Here is a 17801-nt window from a genome sequence, read left to right as displayed (position 1 = left end):
TGGAGGCATGCAACAAACTGACAAACCTCAGAAGGGAGGGGGGAGGTGGGAAAGATTAACCAAAGAATTTATATGCATATATGCATAACCCATAGATACAGACAGTGTGGTGAAGGCCTGTGAGGTATGGGAGTGGGGTGGAGAGGCTCAATGGTGGGAAAAGGGGGGAACATCTGTAATACTTTCAACGATAAAAATAAATTAAAAAGAAAAAAAGGAGACAAAAAGCAGAGGCATCTGAAAGTAACTTTCTTTGCCACAGCATCTCTCCTTGATATGGCAGATTATGGATCCCGAGATAAAATTTGAATCCAATTTTTAGAATTGATGTCACTTTAAGGATGGTCTAGTCTGCACCAATCCCATAACCCTATTGAACCAGAACCCTTTGTTATTTTCATGCCAATGATGCACCCACCCATAATTGTTTTAAGCAGCCATTAGGTGTATGCAAAATGGAGATAAAGGTAACACCTTCCTCTCAGATTTATTGTGAAGATTACATGAGTCAGTAAACACAAAGCACTTAGACTGGTACATGAAAGTCCTTTGTGAATATTGTTATTTATTGTTATTATGTTAATCACATATTCAGATATTATTTTTTTTCAGGTATAATAACAATGTTCAATCCAGGGATGCAGGTTATCCCAAAGAGATAACACAACTTCCCTGGAATTGGCAAAAAAGTTGATGCTGTTTTCAAGATGGAGATAAAGACCATGTTTTTAAATTTCTTACATTTGAAATTCAGCACTTACCTGGACCATCTCCATACCTTGCTTTTGTGTTTCTGAAGTAACTGGGAAGCCACAAGACCCCATGCCCGAAAATTCAGCATTTACCTGGACCATCTCCATACCTTGCTTTTGTGTTTCTGAAGTAACTGGGAAGCCTCAAGACCCCATGCCCCGGAGCAGCAGCAGGAGCAAAGGAAGGCTGGGCATGCTGGCCTCAGTTTTCCTTCTCAGCTGAAGGAAACAGATGACTCCTGCTGCTTTAGGCTTTCACCTGAAGTCTCCCCTTTAATTAGGATTCTGCACCTTCAGAAAAGCTGAAGTTGTCTGATTCATATCCTCTTCATTTGCAACGTGCTGACTCAACATTCATCAGAAATTGTACATCACGCAGGTTAATCTTTTGCCTTTGCAATCTCACGATTATGATCAAACAGGACATCAACAAAGATAAACTTTCCATCCCACAGAGCTGTATTCTCTTATTAATTCCATGCTGTCTTAAGAATGGCAAGGCCCTGGCCAGTTTGGCTCAGTGGTTAGAGCGTCCGCCCGCGGTCCAGAGAGACCCGGGTTCGGTTCCCGCTAAGGGCATGTACCTCGGTTGCAGTTTGTCCCCGGCCCTGGTTGGTCGTGCGGGTGGCAGCCACTCGATGTGTCCCTTTCACATCGATGTTTCCCTCTCTCTCTCTTCTTCTCTCTTCCTCCCACTCTGTCTGTACAAAAAATGGAAAAATGTCCTCGGATGAGGATAAAAAAAAAAAAAAAAGAATGGCAAGAATGTATAACCCACAGAGCACTCCATGGACTTTTCAAACACTGGACTTTACTCCTTGATTCTGCTGGTCCTAAGGTGCTCCTGGGTTCTGTGTGCACTTTCTTCCCAAGTGAGAAAGGAAGGGCTGCAAGTGTGTGGACTCCTCCAGTTCTTCTGTCCTATGGGACAAGAATCGTCTCCACAGCTAGCTTGCTTTTGTAGGTGCCTAGGGATTGCCAGTGGGTTCTCAGGCTTCTGGACATACTTTACTTTACTTTATTTATTTATTTTTAAATATGCCTTCACTGATTTCAGAGTGAGGAAGGGAGAGGAAGAGAGATAAGAAGAAAGATCCATGAGAGAGAAACATCAGTCGACTGCCTCCTGCACCCCCCACCACTGGGTGTCAAGCCCAAAACCCTGGCATGTGCCTCAAGGGAGAGAGGAGAGTTAGTCTGGCCCCTGTGTTTCCTGACCTTCATTCATCTTCAATTCTCCTCCTAAATTTTTGTCAGATACCATACTCTTCTTTGTGTTTTCTTTTCTTCTCCTTCTTCTCCTTCACCTCCTTCTCTATCTCCTCCTCCTCCTCCTCCTCCTCCTCCTCTGCCTCCTCCTCCTCCTCCTTCCAAGAAAGCAATCCTTTCAACAATGTAACTTAATTCTAAACAATATTATCCATGGGAACATGATTAGTGTTTTGATTTCATATTCATTGCTATCCCCTACTACATAAAAGCATCTTCTGTGCCTCCAGTGGTTTGCTTTCCACCCTTTAGAGAAACTGCTCTAGCCTGTGGCTTCTCTTCCCTTCTCAGCAAACTAACCTCCTTCCCTGAGAGCTTGAACTAGACAGGCAAAGTAGAGGAAACATTCATGCTGGGTTCTTCCTTCTCCTCCTCTTTGGCAGGTGTCTCTCCCCTTTTCTTCCAAGTCCATTGATTTTCACAGAATTCCCTGACATTACCTTGTGCATAATAGGAATGCTTCGGGTGAACTACCCCCCCTGTGATGAGTAACAGTTCCATTGCCCCTATTCTGTCAATTTATGTTTAACCTCAACTTCCCCATCTCAGTAGAGTATCACATGAGTGCAAGCAGAAAAGGGGAAGTGAATGAATTTCTCAGGAAAAAAACAGCTCCCCTCTTTCACATAGAACCCCTGATGCCTGCAGAAACAGGGACATGGGGAAAGGTGGTATTTTCTTGCATGGGAGACACAGGAGCTCCCTGCTCACTAGGGAACGGAGGGGCTGCCACCCCAGCTCTCCTGGTGCTTCCAGCCAGGTGTCACCAAGCTCACTCAGTGGCCACAGTAATAGGAAAGGAAACCTCTGGTGAACTCAGGAAACCACAGTTCTGGTTAATAAAGACTCATACAATAAGGGAATCTGGGGATTATTTAGTACAATGCTTGGCAATGATTTTTTTTACACTGCTGAAGGCTTTACTCAAACAGCATCATGGTGATTGTTGCAACTAGAATGGTTTGAAATAACTGGGGAAATGACCAAGTCAATATAAGTGTAGAAATATTTAAACTCAAGGTATCATGGTGCTCTCTTAGTAAAATTATAATTATCCAGGTGCCATAAAATACATAGATGAGATACATCATGTTGGTTAATAGAGCTTCTGAATTTTTGTTTGTATAAAGAAAGTAAACATAGACCTCCCTCACTGATTTAATAAAACATATTTGTGAAGATTCTCTCATATGGCATACAATAAGCTGTGTGCTGGGGTTCTAAAAAAATCTGACTCTGATTGTAGTCACAAGAAATTTAGTATCTCATGAAATGACTGCAATCAAGGGTATGATTACTGTGGTCCTTAAAATTCTGTAGAAAGTTTGAGTATGATTTTATATTCTGTGGGGCAATTAGTTTCCAGGAAGCTGTGAACTACCACAAGTTTTATAGCAGAAATGCTTTTTAGGTGGGCACACTTCACCAAAATTTTTACAAGACATAACAGAAAAGAAATATTCCATATACACTTCAGTGTTTCACAGGGAATGTCCCCATGTGTATTGATTAGCTATTGCTGCATAATAAATTGCACAAACTTAGTTGCATTTGAGGTATCCAGTAATGACTTTGGATCTGGGGAGAGTTGTGCACCTGTGGGGAGAGAGGTGATTCTTTCATACCTACACTCCCCTTACATGTCTCTTTTACTATCTCTCAAACTACTACCACACTTACAACACTCCAACATCAGATGTGTGGGAAGAAATTCTCTGTGACACCAGCGAGGTGTCCTATACTTTAACTCAATTCTGACACTCTGTACCTGGAGACAGCATCAGATCTCCCAGGGTGAGGGCTCAATTCCATTAGACTCCCCCCTTGCAACTTCAAATGCCAATCACAAGTAGTGGGTCTCCAAGTTGCCCACCACTTCTGTTCAACTTGACTACAAATTAGAGGTTCCTAATACCTTTCTCCTTGAGTTCAGTAATTTCTGGAACAATTCACAGACTCAGGGAAACACTTACATGTACAAGTTTATTTTATAATAAAGGATATACTACAAAGCAACGGCTTGATTAAGAGATACATGAGGAGAAATCTAGGAAGGTTTTGTGCTCAGGAGCTTCTGTCCCCATGGAATTGAGGTGCGTCATCCTCCTGGTGTGTAGATATGTTCACCAACCTGGAAACTTTTCCAACCCAGTTCTTTCAGGGTTTTGGAGGCTTCATTACGTAGGCATGACCAATCTTAATTCTACTTCTAGCCCTTTTCCTCTCTTTGGAGAGTGGGATGGGGCTAGAAACTCCAGGTTTTCTAATCATGGCTTGGTCTTTCTGGTCACCAGCCCCCATCCAGGAGCTTATCAAAAATCACCTCAGCCTGTCTGGCTGGTGTGGATCAGTGAATTGAGCGTCATCCCATGGGGAGGTTCCGGTTTGATTCTTGGTCAGGGTACATGCCTGGGTTTCAGGCTCTATCCCCAGTGGGGGGTGTGCAGGAAGCAGCTGATTGATGTTTCTCTCTCACATGGATGTTTCTATCTCTCTTTAAAAAAATCAATAATAATATATATTTTTAAAAAAACACCTCAGTATAACAAAAGACACTTCTATCACCCAGGAAATCCCAAGGGATTTAGGAGTTCTGTGTCAGGAACCAAGATCAAAGACCAAATATTAGAACCAAAATGCTCCCAGCGCTCTTACTGCTTTAGACATTGCAAGGCTTGCAGGAGCTCTCGGAGAGGAACTGGGGGCAGAAACCAAGATATATGCTATTTCTATTAATTCATTGTCTAAGAAGAGTGTTTGAAAAAGCACAGAATTAGAGTCAAAGGGCCTTGCTTTGACTTCTAGTTCCAACATTTATAAACTCTGTAAACACGTAGGTGTTTCTTAACCTATATTAAGCATGCCCTATTGTTTTAAAAAAGTAACAATATTTAGATTACCAGATTTTTATAAATATGCTGTTATGGACATGTGTTTTGTATATTGCACTAATACAACAGCAATTATTGTTTCCCTGACATTAACTTTCCCTGGGATGAGGTGTTATATGGTAATCTAAGGTAAACAGAGATACTCAGAAATGTAACTGATTTTCTTGGTTCATGGCTAACATCTTCTTGCATTAAAGGAAGGAATATAAACTAAGATACTAATAATATAAGACAGCATGATACAATCCCCAAATGATTGACAAGCCATGTTGCTTCATTGCAAATACTGAAAAATTTTATTATAACAGGCTCATGGATGTTGATTCAGAAGCAATACTTTGGTTAAGGTTTGGTATGAGGCAGATAGAGATTTTCTTAAAAAAATTTTTAAATTGATTTTAGAGAGAGAGGAAGGGAGAGAGAGAGAGAGAGAGAGAGCTAGAAACATCGATTGGCCACCTCCTGCATGCCCTACACTGGGGATTTGGCCCACAGCTTGGGCATGTGTCCTGACCAGGAATCGAATAGGCAACCTCTTGGTGCATGGGTCAATGCTCAACCACTGAGCCACACCAGCCAGGCCAGATAGAGATTTTCCATCTGAGCCTACTCCTTACTAGGTATGTAGACTCAGCTCAGTCCCTTGACTGGAAAATTGTAATAATAACAATAATATCTCTTAAAAAATTTTTAGGAGAATTAAACAAAATAATGTAAATTATATACATGTACTTCATTGTTTTTACATAGTGTTTTATGAGTGCTGATTCTTCTTAGAGTTAAAAATATCATAAAAGTACCTAATTAAACCCTCTTCCATTGGAAATGAGGAAACTGAGACCTATTCTCAATTTTATTTCTTAGACAGCAAAACAATTGTGACTATGACTCAAGGGACAGAGTTAGATCATTTCAACAGGATTTGAACCTACCAAAGGAAATGAGTATGAGGAAATTACTGTTGTGTAATGACACAGAGCAAAGAAAAACCAAATATTTTGCTTGTAATAAACCAACAAGCTGAACCACCTCCTTCACAGATTAGGGGGCACTGCATCACTGTGAGTTTAACACACACTTTGGTTGCAATACCCTTGGGTGTTGCCTGTCCACTGTGTGGTAGCCTCCGAAGGAAAATGCCAGGATCAAACTTTCTGTCCTCTGATGGACATGGTGCATCCCCATGGCACCTGCACAGCAAAGTTGCCAGAAAGTAACCTCAAGGAGAGGCTGCACTTGCTTCACTATTATCCCTGTGCTCAAATTAGTGTGACATTAAATAGTAAATTAAAAAAACCTCAAGGGTTATTATGCTAAGTGAAATAAATAAGACAGAGAAAGACAAACACCATATGATGTCTCTTATATGTAGAACCTAAAACTCAAAAAACAAAAATCAAGCGTATGGATACAGAGAACAGATTGGTAATTGCCAGAGGTGGTGAGTGAGGGGTGTGAATAATAGGTGAACTGCTTTTAGGGGATTTAAATAAAATAGAATAAGGTAAAATGAAATAAAAGGTATAGAATTTAATCAATGTTGATTTCCTAATTTGGTCTCTATTCTGTGTACAGGTAAGGGAAGCTCCTTGCTTTAGAAAATATACACTGAAGTAGTTAGGAGTAAAATAGGACATAAACAAACAAACAAAGAAAAATATCATGACTGGATAGGAGAGAGAGACTTGACTGTATGAGAAAGAAATAAAGGACCTACTTGCAGAAAACTACAGGTCATTGAAAAAAGAAATAGAGGAAGATATAAAAAAGTGGAAGCACATACCTTGTTCATGGATTGAAAGAATTAACAACATTAAAATGTCCATACTACCCGAAGCAAACTATCGGTTCAAAGCAATCCCCATCAAAATACCAATGACATACTTCACAGAACTAGAACAAATGCTTCTAAAATTTATATGGAACCAAAATAGATCTCGAATAGCAACAGTAATCTTGAAAAAAAGAACAAAGTAGAAGAGATCACATTACCAGATTTCAGTTTATACTACAAAGCCACTGTAATCAAAACAGCCTGGTACTGGCACAAGAATAGGCATATAGAACAGTGGAACAGAACAGAGAACCCAGAAATGGACCCAAGGCAATATGCTCAATTAATATTTGACAAAGTTGGCAAGAGCATACAGTGGAGTAAAGACAGCCTCTTTAATAAATGGCGTTGGGAAAATTGGACAGCTACATGCAAAAACATGAAACCAGACCATCAACTTACACCATACACAAGAATAAACTCAAAATGGATAAAAGACTTAAATGTGACTCATGAATCCATAAAAATCCTAGAAGAAAAGGTAGGCAACAAAATTTCGGACATCATACGCAGCAGAATTTTCACTGATACATCACCTAAGGCAACAGAAACAAAGGAGAAAATGAACATATGGGACTACATCAAACTCAAAAGCTTCTGCACAGCAAAAGATATAATCATCAAAATGGAAAGGCAACTCATTGTATGGGAGAGCATAATTGCCAATGGTATATCAGATAAGGGGTTAATTTCCAATATATATAGAGTGCTCATACAACTCAACAAAAGGAAGACAAAGAACCCAATTAAAAAATGGGCAGAGGAACTAAATAGAAACCTCTCCAAATAGGACATGCAAATGGCTAAGCGACATATGAAGAAATGTTCAACATCACTAATCATCAGAGAGATGCAAATTAAAACAACAATGAGGTCTCACCTCACACCTGTCAGAATGGCCGCCATCAACAAATCATCAAACAACAAGTGTTGGCAAGGATGTGGAGAAAAGGGGACTCTAGGACACTGCTGGTGGGAATGCAGACTGGTGCAGCCACTATGGAAAACACTATGGTGTTACTTCAAAAAATTAAAAATTGATCTTCCATTTGACCCAGCAATCCCACTTCTAGGAATATACCCTAAGAAGCATGAAACACCAATCAAAAAGAATATATGTACCCCCATGTTTGTAGCAGCACTATTTACAATAGCTAAGATCTGGGAACAGCCCAGATATCCATCAGTTGATGAATAAATAAAAAAGTTGTGGTAAATATACACAGTGGAGTAATATGCAGCTGTAAGAAAGAAAGATCTCTTATTCTTTGAGATGTCATAGAGGGACCTGGGAAGTATTATCCTAAGCGAAACAAGCCAAACAGAGAAAGACAAGTATCATATGATTTAACTTATTTGTGGAATATAATGAACATAACAATCTGAGGAATGAGGTAGTTCCAGAGACATGGAAGTAGGGTACAGACTGACAATCCCCAGAAGAGGGGTTGGTGGCGGAGAGATAAACCACAGAACTTATATGCATGTGTGCATGAACAATGGTCATGGACAACAAAGTTGGGGACAGGGCGGGGAGAGAGGAGGAATGGGGATTCAGTGGGGGGAAAAGGAGAAACATCTGAAACAAAAATTAATTAAGTAATTTAAAAAAAAAGAAAGAAAGAAACTGAACTCTATCCCCTCTGGAAGAAGGACTCTGTGTTTTTTCACTTTGCAGTGGGCATACATCCTTTCGCTAGTCTTGTTTAGAGAGCAACAGAAGATCACTGTCAGTAATAAAAGGAAAGATTGAGGCACGACCTTTGATTTCCTCCAAGTCCCCCTTTAATGACCTAGTGTAGGTAGCATTTCAGGTCGATAGCTCATGGAGGTTCATAAGAGGTCACCACAGATTCAATGAAGTGGATGTTTAAATAGTTCCAGCAAATCTGATAGAGTAAACACTATACAGTCAGTGCAAAAGCCAACGGGACTGGTTTGCTGTTGTAGATTTTTTAAATCCTAATTTCAGAGTATAACCTGGCAGAAATTTTTATCCTCCTGGAATAAAAACCAAGGGTATTTGAGTTTGTTAGCATATTATAATATCGTGAAAAGGGACTAGGATTTGATCATTATAAGAACCAGTTAATGAACTACACTAATATCATGATACCTATGATATCATGATAATATTATACACATCTCACACCAGCTGGTCTGCATTAAAATGTCTTTTTCATTCAGAGTCCTTATCGCCCACCGCAGGCTGTCTTTTTGGTCTTTCTTCTAACACCTAGACATGAATTTAGTGATTTCTGGGTCTCATCAGAGTGTGTCTGTGCTCTCTGGCCAAGCTTTAAATTCTTCTGTGGGATCATCACTTTTCTGAATCCTAAGTCTTCAGGAGAGAAAGTTCTGTTGCAGGAAGAGTGGATTTCTACTGAAAATGGATCCCCTTTCATGCTATTTCATTACTCTTTGATAACCTTGACACATCCACCAACCCAGCAATAGTTCTGATGTTACCCTTTGACCACATAGTGAAATTCCCCTAGAACTATACTGTGTATGTGTGTTACCTCATTTGACCATCTGAGAGGTGAACTACTTCCCAAGGGTAGGACTGGCAAGTGACAAAACCATCACATGAATACGGTTTCTGACCTCCCTCCAGAAACTACCTTTGATTTCCTTTCCCTAATACACTCCCCACCCACCCCAAAAGCTGCATTCATTCTTCTTCCTCCTCTTGTCGTGGAAATTGCCCACCCACTATTGAAACGATCTGTTTTTCTGATTGTTTCCCCTCACTGATCTCCTTTTAACTGGATGAAATCACAGTTAATACTGTCCATGCTTAGTAAAGAACTTACGCACAGTAACAACAACAAGAAGAATATTTGTTGCCCTACCAGGGCTGGTTGTAGTGTGAATTAAATTCGCTCTGACAGAGTATGTGAGAAGTAGGGGAATCTTTCATTTTGAGAAGGGCTGAATGGAAAGTGGGTGAGTGGAAAACCTTGTTTGTCCTCTTCAATTTGAAATATATAGAGCTGGTTGCTCTACCTTAAAGAAAAAATGATGATAGGGAATATGTACAATGGAGTAATTTTAACCAAGCTGCTAAAATGATTAACACTATGAAGGCTGAGGCATGAGGCAAGACTTCACTCTTGTTCTAACTAGCCTGGGAACTTAAACTTTTTTGAACTTTCCGGTCATGTGTCAATGTCTGGATATACATATGGACTTCAAGGTAACCCTCTAATTATCCTCTGAATGACTTGTGTATTCAGGCCACCTGACACGCATCATCCAGACTACTGGGACTGACCAAGCTCCAGGTACTCATCTTCAGGACCACCTTGCATCCATCATCCTGACTGCCTGACATCTGACTGCTAACACCTGCATACCAGGTGATCACATATTTCTGCATCACTGTCACCATGAGATATGTGTGATTCTCAGAATAATTGTTACAATGCCATGTTTCTAAGAGAGACAAATGCATCTTACCTAACCACACTTTTGGTTTAGCTAATGACAATGCAGTACCACCCTATTAATGTTTTGGGAAAGCTTTATTGCTTTAATAATTTACAAATCAGCTTCTGGATATCAACTTATCTATCACTGCCATGTCCATGTTCCAGGGAACACTCTTCCCAAAGAGTTGTGTTTCCTACTGACCTTGCAGGGATCATGTTTGTACAAATTCTTAAGTATCTCTGTAACAGATTTTTTAAAATGACCCCAAATTCTTGACATTTCCCCCACCCTTATCCTCTACCCCCCGGCCTTTGAGAGATTAGGTCTATGTCTTACCCTTTTGAATTGGGTGGATTTTGGGACTGCTTTGATCATTAGATTAAGGCAAAAATGACAAAGTGCCTTAAAAGACTGGCAGTCTTTACTTTATGTCTTACATTTGCTTTTGGAGCCCTGAGCTGCCACATACCAAAGCTAGCCTTGCTGAGGCCACATGCTGTATGGAAGCGGATGAAAAGGCTTTGTGGAGGCACCAGGATATTTCCACCATTCCAGCCAGGTTCCAGACGTATGAGTGAAGAAGACTGTAATGATTCCAGGCCCAGTAACCATGTGACTACAACCACATAAGAGCCTGAGCAAGGACTGCACAGCTGTAAATAGTCAACCACAGAGCCATGAGGGATTGTCATTTTAAGCCACTGAGTTTTAGAGTGTTTTTGTTGTTGTTATGTGGCAATAAATAACCAGCAATCGCCCTTGATTAAATCTTTGGGAGACTAGGCCATATTTTCCCCATCCCACTTACTGAAATAATGTTTGTCTATTGAGTTTTTTTTTTTTTTCTTTATTGATTTTAGAGATGGGGGGGGAGAGCTATAGAAACATCGATGAGAGAGAACATTGATTGGCCTCCTCCTGCATGCCCCACACTAGGGATTTAACCCACAATCTGGGCATGTGTCCTGACTAGGAATCAAACCTGCGACCTCTTGGTGCATGGGTTGACACTCAACCACTGAGCCACAGTGGCCGGGCTCTACTGAATTTTTGGAGAAATGTAGTATGCATGCAGCAGAGGGTTGTTCAGAGTGTTTCTTAGCTGACTAAAGACATTTATTTTTTTCATTTATATCCTGTGTGCTTCAAAATTAATTGAACGCTGTAATTGAATGATTAATGAGTGAAGAAATGAATGAATGTGGTAAATGAATTATAGAATACATAAATATTAGACATGAACTTCATCAAAGCATTTAACTCTATTGTTTCATATAGTGAATAAATATATTTATTTTACGTTCTTTATGACAAATTGACAAGTTGAATGCTCCTTGATTTTCTTTCAAAATATATATCAAAATGCCTACTTTTCTTGACTCATACCAAATATCTTGGGAATCCCCAACATGGCAAGCCATCTAACACCTCCATGCCATTGCTTATGTGGTTCCCTGCACTTGGAACTCCCTCCCTTCCTAATCGGTGATCTTACAACTGCCACTCATTCTTTAGTCTCAGGTCAAATGTTCCTTCCCTCCTGGGCTCAGGGACTCATTTATTCATTCATTCAACAATCACTCACTGAGCACCTACTTCACACCAATCACTGTGCCCTTAAGTAAATTAGTGATAAGTAATTCAAGAAAGTTGCAGCCTGATGAGACAAATTTAACATATTTTGGTAACACGTTGGTGTGACATACAACACTTGAGGAAGGACGGCGGAGGGGAGGGGTGTCCCAGACAAGAAGCTACTGAGCTAAGTCCTGAAGTACAAAGAGATAGCAGGAAAGCAAGAAAGAGAAGTTTTGGGGAGCACTTTTATGATTTGTTTGATTTTCTGTTTATTTTTTTAGTTGCATTGAACTAAAGAGGGTTTATAGTAAGAAGATTTGCATGGTAACAAATAATAAAATTACTTTGAAGAAGGGATTAAAAAATTTTTTCTCATCTCCTCATCCAACTTTTTTCATTTTTTTTCTATTTCAGTTGCCAGGTCCTGCTGTCTCTATCAAATTAGTTCTGGTGTTAATGAGGGCTTTTGAAGATTTAACTGTTAGAATTCACTCAGATGAACAATTAATTTTTAGACCATTCAGTGGTCTGAATGCCTTCTCTACCCAGAAAGTGCTTTTGGCAGTGAAGTTCCCTGATATTTTATCCCTCTCCATAATTCATATCTTTGTCTACTTAAAAATGTGCCTCAGAGCTCACCCAGAAAGAGTCATATGTCTCTCTGTGACAAGGGTATCATGGCCAGATTATAAGCTCCAAAAAAAAAAAAAAGGGGACGAGATATTTCTGCCTTCTGACTTTCTTTAGCAGAACTGGATTTTGACCTGAATTATCTACTTAAATGTTGTATGTCTGTGACTCCACATAATTCACTGAATGAGACATGCATTATAGATTTAAAATGACCACAAACTTATTGGAATAAAACAACACACACTTATTTCAGTTTCTGCAAGACGAGCACCTGACCATGGCTTAGCTGGGATCTCTGCATAGAATCTCAAGGCTTTCTCTGGAGAAATATGCTTCCAAGCTCCCTTGGGTTGTATTTATTTACGTTATTTTCTGTCTCATTACCACATCCTGGGCCTATTTTCTGACAAATTTCAGCCTGTTCGCAACCTCAGCATCCCTCTATCTCCCGAAAGCTGGAATCAATTGATCCCTCCCAGCAGGTGCAGGCATACTTCCCCTAACTGCCTGGACCAAAAGTGACAAGGGTACAAATCACTGGAATAGCCACTGTACCTTTTCTAGGAATCCTCCCCGATTCACCATTACTACTGGCTTGTACTAACATGGAAGCTCAAGTCTGTCAATAGTCTTTGGCTTAAGATTGGGTAACTTGTGTCATTTTAGTTTCTTACAGATTGTTGCTCTGATACTAACCCAGCCTGTGACTGAACTTTAGTGGGTGTTTTCCTCCACACAACAGTTATTCTCCCTTGCCACTCTGTCATTTAAAAAAAAATTAAAAAACAGAAAGACAGCTTAAGAGAACGGTGGGACAACTGGAAACATAATAATATTTGCATCATAGAAGTCCCCAAAGAAGAAGAAAATGAGCAAGGGTTAGAGAATATATTTGAAGAAATAGTGACAGAAAACTTCCCCAATTTGGTGAAGGAAGAAGACATTCAAGTTCAAGAAGCACAGAGAGTCCCAAGTAAGAAGAACCCAAACAGGCCCACACCAAGACACATAGTAATTACAATGCCAAAATTTAAAAACAAAGAGAGAATCCTAAAGGTAGCAAGAGATAAGCAACAGGATACCTACAACGGAAACCCCATAAGGCTATCAGCTGATTTTTCAACAGAAGCACTTCAGGCCAGAAGGGAATGGCATGAAGTAATCAATGTCATGAAAAACAAGAATGTGAATCCAAGACTACTCTCTCCAGCAAAACTATCATTCAAAACAGAAGGTCAAATAAAGAGCTTCCCAGACAAAAAAAGGCTAAAGGAATACATTAGTACCAAACCAGCACTGAAAGAAATGCTAAAAAGGATTGCTGTAATTAGTAGAAGAAATAGGAAGAAAAAATATAACCACATTAAAAAAAAAGGACACTAAATAAGTACCTATCAGTAATCACCTTAAATATAAATGGACTGAATGCTCCGATAAAAAGACAGAGTAGCTGATTGGATAAGAAATCATGACTCATCTATATGTTGTTTACAAGAGACCCACCTCACAACAAAACACTTACATGCTTGAAAGTGAAGGGATGGAAAAAATCTTCCAAGCAAACGGAAAGAAAAAAAAGCTGGGGTAGCAATACTCATATTGAATGAAATAGATTTCAAAATGAAGGCCATAACTAGAGACAAAGAAAGCCACTACATAATATTAAAAAGATCTATCCAACTGGAAGATGTAACCTTGGTAAACACATATGCACCCAATATAGGAGCACCAAAATATATTAAAAATCTTCTGGAGGACTTCAAAGGAGAAATCACCATCAATTCAGTCATAGCAGGGGACTTCAACACCCAGCTAACATCACTGGATAGATCCTCCAGTAAAAAAATTAGCAAGGAAACAGAGACTCTAAATGAAGCACTAGACCCAATGGATTTAATAGATATCTACAGAGAATTACACCACAATTACAGAATTCACATTCTTCTCAAGTGCACGTGGGACATTCTCAAAGATAGACCACATGTTAGGACACAAACTAAGTCTCTACAAGTTCAAGAAGATTGAAATTATGTCAAGCTTTTTCTCAGATCACAATGACATGAAATCAGAAATCAAATGCAACAAGAACACTCAATGACATTTGAACACATAGAGGCTAAGTAGCATGTTATTAAATAAAGAATGGGCTATCGAGGACATCAAGGAAGATATTAAAAACTTCCTGGAAGTCAATGAAAATAAACACACAACAGCACAAAATCTATGGGATGCAGTGAAAGCAGTTCTGAGAAGAAAGTTCATAGCACTACAGGCCTACCTAAAGAAACAAGAAAAATTTCTAATAGACTATCTAACCACACAACTTAAAGAAGTAGAAAACAAACAAAAATAAAACCCCAGTGCAAGTAGAAGGAAGGAAATAGTAAAGATCAGAACACAAATAAATGATATAGAGGCCAAAAAGAGAGAGAGAGAGAGAGAGAGAGAGAGAGAGAGAGAGAGAGAGAACCCAAATACACAAAATCAGAAATGAAAGAGGAGAAGTAACACCACAGAAATACAAAGGATCGTTAACAAACACTATGAATAGTTATATGGCAACAAATTCAACAGTCTAAGTGAAATGGACAAATTTCTAGAAACACATAGTCTCCCAAAACTGGACCAGGAAGAGATAGAAAATTTGAACAGACCAATAACAACTAAGGAAATTGAAGAGGTAATCAAGACTCCCCAGCAAACAAAATTCCAGGCCCGGATGGCTTCATGGGGAGTACCAAACATTAAAAAAAAAAACAAAAACTAACACCCGTTCTCCTCAAACTATTTCAAAAAATTCAAGAAGAAGGAAGACTTCCAAACTTGTTTTATGAGGCCAGCATAATTCTAATTTCAAAACCAGAAAAACACACTACAAAGAAAGAAAACTACAGGCCAATATCCCTGATGAACATAGATGCCAAAATCCTGAACAAAACACTAGCAAATCGAATACAGCAATACATCAAAAAAATTATTCAACATGACTAGTGAGATTCATGCTACGGATGCAAGGCTGGTACAATATTCACAAGTCAGTAAACGTGATACACCACATAAACAAAATGAAGAATAAAAACCACATGATGATATCAATAGATACTGAAAAAGCATTTGAAAAAATCCTGCACCAATTTCTGATAAAAACTCTCAGCAATGTGGGAATAGAGGAATCATATCTCGACATAAAAAGGCCATATATGAAAGACCTACAGCCAACTTCATACTCAACGGGCAAAAACTAAAAGCATTGCTCTTAAGAACAGGAACAAGGCAGGGATGCCCACTTTTGCCACTCTTATTTAACATCATACTGGAAGTCTTAGCCACAGCAATCACACAGGAAGAAAAAATAAAATAATCCAATTGGAAAGGAGGAAGTGAAACTGTCATTATTTGCAGATGACATGATATTATGCATGGAAAACCTAAACTCCATCAAAAATCTACTAGACTTAATAAATAAATCTGGCAAAGTAGCAGGATTCAAAATTAACGTCGAGAAATTAATGGCATTCTTATACACCAATGATGAAGTCACAGAAAGAGAAACTAAGAAAACAATCCCATTTACCATCATGGCAAAAAAATGAAGGTACGTAGGAATAAACTTAACCAAAAAAGTAAAGGACCTATTTGCAGAAAACTCCACACATTGAAAAAAGAAATAGAGGAAGATATAAAAAAGTGGAAGCACATACCTTGTTCATGGATTGGAAGAATTAACATAATTAAAATTCCCATACTACCCAAAGCAATCTATAGATTCAATGCAATCCCCATCAAAATACCAATGACATATTCACAGACCTAGAACTAGAACAAAGACTTCAAAAGTTCACATGGAACCAAAAAACCCCAAATAACCACACCAATCTTGAAAAAGAAGGACAAAGTAGGTGGTATCACAATACCAGATATCAGGTTATACTACAAAGCCACTGTAATCAAAACAGCCTGGTACTGGCACTGGCACAAGAACAGGCATACAGACCAGTGAAACAGAACAGAGAACCCAGAAATGGACCGAAGACATTATGCTCAATTAATATTTGACAAAGGTGGCAAGAGCATACAGTGGAGTAAAGACAGCTACCTGCAAAAAAAAAAAAAAAATGAAACTAGACCCTCAACTTACACCATACACAAGAATAAACTCATAATGGATAAAAGAATTGAATGTGACTTGTGAATCCATAAACATCCTAGAAGAAAATGTAGGAAACAAAATTTCAGACATCATATGCAACAGAATTTTCACTGATACATCACCTAAGGCAACAGAAACAAAGGAGAAAATGAACACATGGAACTACATCAAACTAAAAAGCTTCAGAACAGCAAAAGATACAATCATCAAAATGGAAATGCAACCACTGTATGGGAGAGCATAATTGCCAATGATATATCAGATAAGGGGTTAATTTCCAATATATATAGAGTGCTCATACAACTCAACAAAAGGAAGACAAAGAACCCAATTAAAAAATGGGCAGAGGAGCTAAATAGACACCTCTCCAAACAGGACATACAAATGGCCAAAAGACATATGAAGAAATGCTCAACTTCACTAATCATCAGAGAGATGCAAATTAAAACAACAATGAGGTCTCACCTCGCACCTGTCAGAATGGCAGCTATCAACAAATCATCAAACAACAAGTCTTGGCGAGGGTGTGGAGAAAAGGGGACTCTAGTACACTGCTGGTGGGAATGCAGACTGGTGCAGCCACTATGGAAAACACTATGGTGTTACCTCAAAAAATTAAAAATTGAACTGTCATTTGACTCAGTGATCCCACTTCTAGGAATATACACTAAGAAGCATGAAACACCAATCAGCCCTGGCCGGTTTGGCTCAGCGGTTAGAGCATCGGCCTGCGGTCCGCAGAGACCCGGGTTCGGTTCCCACTAAGGGCACGTACTTCGGTTGCAGTTTGTCCCCGGCCCTGGTTGGTCATGCGGGTGGCAGCCACTCGATGTGTCCCTTCACGTCGATGTTTCTCTCTCTCTCTCCCTTCCTCTCCCTCCCTCCCACTCTATCTGTACAAAAAATGGAAAAATATCCTCGGGTGAGGACACACACACACAAAAAAAGAAGCATGAAACACCAATCAGAAAGAATATATGTACCCCCATGTTCATAGCAGCATTATTTACAATAATTAAGATCTGGAAACAGCCCAAATGTCCATCAGTAGACAAATGGATAAGAAAGCTTGGTACATACACACAATGGAGTACTACGCAGCTGTAAGAAAGAAAGATCTTTTATCCTTTGAGACGACATGGAGGGATCTGGAAAGTATTATCTTAAGTGAACCAAGCCAAACAGAGAAAGACAAGTATCATATGATCTCATTTGTGGAATATAATGAACATAACAGTCTGAGGAATGGGGTAGTCCCA

Source organism: Molossus molossus, unplaced genomic scaffold, assembly GCF_014108415.1.
Source record: "Molossus molossus isolate mMolMol1 unplaced genomic scaffold, mMolMol1.p scaffold_m16_p_13, whole genome shotgun sequence".
Classification (NCBI taxonomy): Eukaryota; Metazoa; Chordata; class Mammalia; order Chiroptera; family Molossidae; genus Molossus; species Molossus molossus.
Note: the sequence above shows the minus strand (reverse complement) of the source record.